General features: G+C 38.4%; 1 long non-coding RNA gene across 1 annotated transcript; it reads left to right on the forward strand.

The window, feature by feature from the left end:
- The first annotated feature begins 677 nt into the window (after nt 1–677).
- On the forward strand, nt 678–2,679 carry LOC146371336 (uncharacterized). The gene is made up of 2 exons (XR_014802648.1): nt 678–942; nt 1,139–2,679. It is a non-coding gene; the product is annotated as an uncharacterized LOC146371336 (long non-coding RNA).
- The last annotated feature ends 3,936 nt before the right edge of the window (nt 2,680–6,615 follow it).

Below are 6,615 nucleotides of genomic sequence, written 5' to 3' on the forward strand. Positions count from 1 at the left end.
TCCATTTGTCGGTTTCAATCCATTTTTCAGTTTCACTCCGCTGGCACTGTTTTGGCGTCCGGGGGCGCGCTGGGGGGGCGGGGATTCCGACCCGCATGTATTTGCATATATTATAATGCTGACCAATGACTGGAGAAAACACTGATGACGCGACTGCCGTCACGGACAAACTTGCGCGTGTCTGTTCGGGAATGGCAGATGCTGAGAGGTCCAGCGTTTACATTACCGACTATTTCAAAGTGACAGCCTGAGGTTTTCTTCAGTAAATTGGACTACCGGACAGGAGGACCTGAGGCCCCACCGCATTATTTTTGGTAAGTTAAATGTGTTTGTAAATTAATCCGTAATTTAGGTCCTTAGCTAGCTACCTAGCTAGCTAAGATGAGCACTCGGCTGTCGGGGAAACTTGTTTTGTAAAGTTCGTTTAGCAAACCCGTGCAGGTGAATGAATTTACCCTGACTAAAGAAATCAAGAGAAACGCACCGGGCTGCTCAGTGACTAACCACGGTTACTGTACTTTTATTATGAGTATTATACTGTAAGAGCAACAGGCTGGACTCTGCTTCTGCTCCTGTGCAGAGCTGATTATTAAATTTGTGCAAACAGCAGCATGTTTTCTGTCGCTTTCCACATGTGGAAGGACATTAACGCCAACTTTTAAAAACCTTCAGTTTTTTAACCTGAAAAAATATTCAGGTTAAAAAACTGTCCGAATTATTTTTAATGAGTTATGTTCACAAAGTCACATGTGCAGTACTCTGTACAGCTTGCATCCTTTAGGACAAATAATTTGAAACATTAATATTTCTTGTTCAATACTGAGCTGATAACACCTCTGTATGTTGTGACCAGGATGCAGCAGCAGACTGAACCTCGACTGAAACCTACTCCATCATCTCATCTTTGCAGATGTCCATTTATAAAGCATCAACAACTCAAAGGTAAACATATTAGAAAATGTGTTAGTATATAAGACCTTTAAAACAAATAAAAATTAAACAGCTGTTGGCAGAACTGTAGGACTGAACAACTTCAGATCCTGAGTGTGTGAGGACAGAGAAGGATCAGCTCTATTTCAGATTTGAGATCAACTTTATATTTCAGTTTGTGATGATTCTGTTCTGTTTGTGATTACAGGAGCCGTCCTCAGATTCAGACCTCAGCACCACCCAGTGACAGCAGACAGATCATCCTATATCTTCAATCTTTGTAGTAACTCCAAAATTAACTGAAGAAAACAGTACAAAGGTTAAAGTACCACATGTGCTGTCAGTGAAAGCTGCAGCTGTTTTATTGATAAATTTAAAGACAAAAAGTCAAAAGGATTAATCACCCCTGTAACTGTGTCACTATACATCAGCATTAACAGTAGCTCAGTTTGGTGTTTCAGAAAACTGCTGATCTCAGACCTGCACAACTTCTGTTTTAAACACTGAATGTACTCGGCTACATGAAGAGCACATGATGTTTTCTCTGACACAATTAAATAAAACCTGATTAAAGTCAAAGGTTGTTACTTGTATTTGAACTAAAAACTTGTGATCTGGAATTCTTTCACTGTTTTTTGTCAATAGTGTGTTATTTATCATAAAGTAATTCAGAGTCATTCATACCAGAGTAACCAGAGAGCACAACATATATTTAACTTTCTACAGGACTTAAAGCTATTATATTATGTAAAAGTCCAGACCCTCTGAGGATTATCTGAGTACTTCTAACATTACACAAAGCAAAGGTCTCCATCAGTGTTCATGAAATGCTGGGTTTATCCTTCTTGTGAGGGAGCTGCTGGTGAAGATCACGAGCCCGGCGATGAGTTTCAGTCTTCCTGGTGTTTCTGAAATGATGCCTCTCACTGTGGGTCAACAGAACATCTGGCACAGGACAGCTGTAATGAAAGAAATTGAAGTTTTGAAAAAAAAAATCTTGGAAATGGCCTATATGTGAGAAGCAGATTTTGTATTTACTTTTCTTTTGCCAATCAAGATAACTAGAAGTATAATTTTCACCATACAATTACTAACCTTGTCATCTCCTGCACTGTCTGTTTTGGGCTCTGGGCTTGTCCTTCCCAGCGCTCATGAGACTGCTTTGCTGCACTGTGGTATGAGGTGCTAACCTGCTGACAGTGTTGGGAAGGTTAATTTTTAAATGTATTTCACCAAAGATTATAGAAGTAATGTATTCTGAATACTTTACAACTACATGAATGAACTATTGCTGTGTGATTTATTACTATTACTGAAGGCTACTCGCCATACCAACACCAACCAGATGTTTAAATCTTAATACAAATGAGTAACAGGTGGACATTAGGTAAGGCTGCACTTTTTGCAGCGATCTCGTATAGAAAACTATTCCGCGCATATATAAAACAGGTCAGCGGCTCCGAACCGTAGTAAAGGGACCTCTGGCTAATACGTCGGGTTCGTGTCGGGCTAGTAGCTGAAAACTAGCTTTACTTTGTTGTCTGGGTCAACTTTGCTAGCAGAGACAGAGAGAGGCGTTGAAAGGCTGCTCCAACAGAACTTATTGTTTCGGAGGAAAACACGAACACAGTGTACAGTCGAGTCTTAATAGCTTACTTACAGCTGGGCTTGTCAGGCACTCTTTTTGGCTGCAGTGGTTATTATTATATTTACATGCTTCCAGCTCCCGTTTCTGCTCCGTGACAGCTCGTACTTTTCCTTTTTCTCCCTCCCTCGCTCACAGACACATAACGGGTATGGCAGTCCATTCTCCCTGCAGCACCGACTACACTGCCCATCAGGCTACATTGTTTAGGGCGATGCCTGTAACACTCTGCTATTGCCTTCATATTAAATCATTTTTGTATAATAATTTTTAGAGGCTCTTATTGCGTGTTTTGTTTGGGTTTCCACCGGCGTGGAATTACCAAAAATAGAGAGACCATAGCCTAACATATGAAACAGGAAAATACCGCCATGTAATCCATTTATTTCAACAAACTAACTGTATTCTCAATATCACCTATTGAACGGTAACTGTAGCGGATACATTTACTCATATTTTGTATTTTAAATACGTAACGCCGGTGCATGTATTACTGCCCAACACTGCCTGTTGATGAGATCTTGTGCCGTTCCTAAAACACCGGCCTCCAACTCCTAAAGAGACACGGGTGTCCCTAAATTTAGCAAATATTAGCTTCAGGCTAGCTTGCTACGACGAATAGGCTAATACCAGCATTTTACCACAACTTCACCAGATGTAGCTAAAAAAAAACTAAACTAATGTCCAGTCCAGTGGGACAGCAAGGAAAGATGACAAAAAATGATTGCTTACTTGCGGTTTGGAGGGTCAAGCTGAAATTGAAGCAGCCATTGAAAGACGGGAAGAGAGAAAGATGGCAGCTTGGTCAGCACTAGTGGCCTCTATAATGTATGCAAATACATGCGGGCCGGAATCCCCGCCCCCCCCAGCGCGCCCCCGGACGCCAAAACAGTGCCAGCAGATTGAAACTGAAAAATGGATTGAAACCGAAAAATGGATTGAAACCGAAAAATGGTTTGAAACCCAAAAAAAATGGATTGAAACCGAAAAATGGATTGAAACTGAAAAATGGATTGAAACCGAAAAATGGATTGAAACTGAAAAATGGATTGAAACCGAAAAATGGATGAAACCGAAAAATGGTTTGAAACCGAAAAAAATGGATTGAAACTGAAAAATGGTTTGAAACCGAAAAATGGTTTGAAACCGAAAAATGGATTGAAACCGAAAAATGGTTTGAAACCGAAAAATGGTTTGAAACCGAAAAATGGATTGAAACCGAAAAATGGTTTGAAACCGAAAAAAAAAACGGATATAAACTGAAAAATGGTTTGAAACCAAAAAAAAATGGATTGAAACTGAAAAATGGATTGAAACCGAAAAATGGTTTGAAACCGAAAAATGGATTGAAACGGAAAAATGGTTTGAAACCGAAAAATGGTTTGAAACCGAAAAATGGATTGAAACCGAAAAAAAATGGATTGAAACCAAAAAATGGTTTGAAACCGAAAAAAAATGGATGAAACTGAAAAAAAAAAAATGTAAGCGAAAACAAAAAAATTACAGTTTCAATTAATTGTTTTTCACTATCAATTTTTTTTTCGGTTTCAATACAAGATTTTTCAGTACATTTATTTCAGTTACAATATTTTTTTCGGTTTTAATATTTTTTTCGGTTTCGTTTCAAGGTGGCATCGTTCTGATTCCATACGCGTGGCAAATCGAGCGCACCTCTCTGCATTTCGAACACGTGTCACAACAATTAACAGGACCCGAGGGAAGCTCGGAAAGCTAAGCAGAAGTTATTTGGAGAGGAGAGTGACTGCCGTTGGTTGAAAAGAGAGGTAAAAAATAACTTCAGTGGTGTGGAAACATTATGGGTTGGATCAGACGTGGATCAAGTAGACATAGTGTGTACACTTTGCTACAGTGTCGTAGCTGCACCACAGAGCAACACTGCAAAGTTCACTAAACATAGATGTTTACATTTTTCATTTATTTTTATATTGCAAACATTTGCACTGTTATCAGTATTTGCACACTATTTTATATTATTTTTTGACAATCTTTAAAGTCATTATTCAACACATTGTTATTGTTAAATAAATATCGTCAAATAATCGAGATCTCAATTTCAGTGAAAATAATCGTGATTATCATTTTTGCCATAATCGAGCAGCCCTACTTAGAATGTTTATTTTGATCACTGTTTTTCTACGTATTTTAAGGATTTGATAACAAATAAAGAAGTTTTTTAATCTGGAACTTTGACTTACGTTTTAAACAGCGGGCGCGTCAACATTATTCCCCTATTCAGCTGCTCGGCGACTCAAAGGCTTGACAGTCGCCAATAAAGAACATTAAAACATTGCTGTTGGCCACATGTCGGCAAAGTTGTGTGACATTAGTGATGTTTGTACTTTCAGCGTTAACTTGGTTTTAAAGCCTCTACATATATATATAGTCGACCTTAATCTTACAGAGAATGTGATGATTTATGGATAATTAAAGTCAGTCATATATCCACAAACACAACAAGCTGAAAGTCAGTGGTGCTGCTCGGTTTGCAGTCCTGAATATCACGGCACAAGCAGGATTCACTGCACTGTTAATGTTAGCTATGTTATATTGCTGCCTCTGTTCGGTGGTGTCGAGCCAAACTGACTTTAACGTGTGTTTGAACGAGCTGACGGTTCACTCGTTAAGCTGAAAGAAAGATGCTTTAATCACAGCAGTCACATATGTGTCCACTGCACCATCTGGGAACTCTTCTTGTTTAGCACTCGTAATAACACAAACACTAAATCCTCCTTCTCTGGTGCTGTTGTGTAGCAGTGTGTACACCTGAGACTGTCACCTGTCTGTCTGTCCTGCACTCTCTCTCTGTTTCTTTCTCTCTGATTGTGGAATAAAAGTATGAACATGTATTTATAAGTTACACTTGTGTTTGAATCCTGCAGATTATCACACATTTGATTTCCATGCCTGACAACTGCAAGTGTCCAGAGTGAGGACAGACTGAGGGACCCACTGCTGCACATCATCTGTGAGGCTTTGCACCCCTGATGAACCACCAGGACAAACTCAGCAGTGTGTGAGGAAGAGGAGGAGGAAGAGCCAGCAGCAGCTGACAGATGGAGAGAATAGACAGACTGTTCCCTGTTTGTGAAGGACTGCTAGGAAAGTTTAACATAACTAATTGTCTGTCCTGAATCAGTCTTATTAGGTAATGTTCAAATAATTTTATCATTCCAGTGTTTTCAGTGTGGGAGAAAGTACTCAGGGCCTTCAAGTTACACACTATGAAAGGCAGCAACAAGTTTAACATTCAGAAACCTAAAGTATGTATCAGCAGCAGAATGGACCTAAAAATAAATGTTTGTTTCAGTTCTATGAAGCTTTGAGTATTTTGGATTAGTCGTACTGCTGTGTTTGTTGCATCATATTGCTGTAATTGTTTATTTGCTTTATATATTCTGAGGTAAGTTGATCTATAGTATTACATCATATTCTATAAGGATGTTATGTGTTTGTTTACTTTCTGCCCAGTTTGACCCATTTAGCAGAAGTCAGCCTGTTTAAGGCTCTGATATCTATTCTGTATGACTTAAAGCAGTTATGACATGGTCTGATTTTCTCACCCAATAAAGGAATATTTCATATATCAGTCTACTCTTCATTCTATCAGAAACAGTTTTCACAACTCGTACATTTTCCTTTTTACACATATATGTAAGCATTGAGCCATATGTAATCATGCCAACATATTAAACGAACAATATTTGTCTCTTGTGTATAATGCATCTGTATATACACTTTTGAGTGAAGATTTAAGGTGATAGGAAATATAAATAACTGCAACTTGAATCTTTCAAGTTCAAGCTCACTGCTGTAATATATATAGGCCTATATATATATATATATATATATATATATATATATATATATATATATATATATATACACACACACACATATATATATATACACACACACACACACGCACACACACACACACACACATATATATATATATATACACACACACACACACACACACATATATATATTTCCAGTCCTGTGGTTTCAGCCTCAGATAC

Source organism: Perissodus microlepis, chromosome 15 (genome assembly GCF_051167445.1).
Source record: "Perissodus microlepis isolate ML-2025 ecotype Zambia chromosome 15, ASM5116744v1, whole genome shotgun sequence".
NCBI classification, from domain to species: domain Eukaryota; kingdom Metazoa; phylum Chordata; class Actinopteri; order Cichliformes; family Cichlidae; genus Perissodus; species Perissodus microlepis.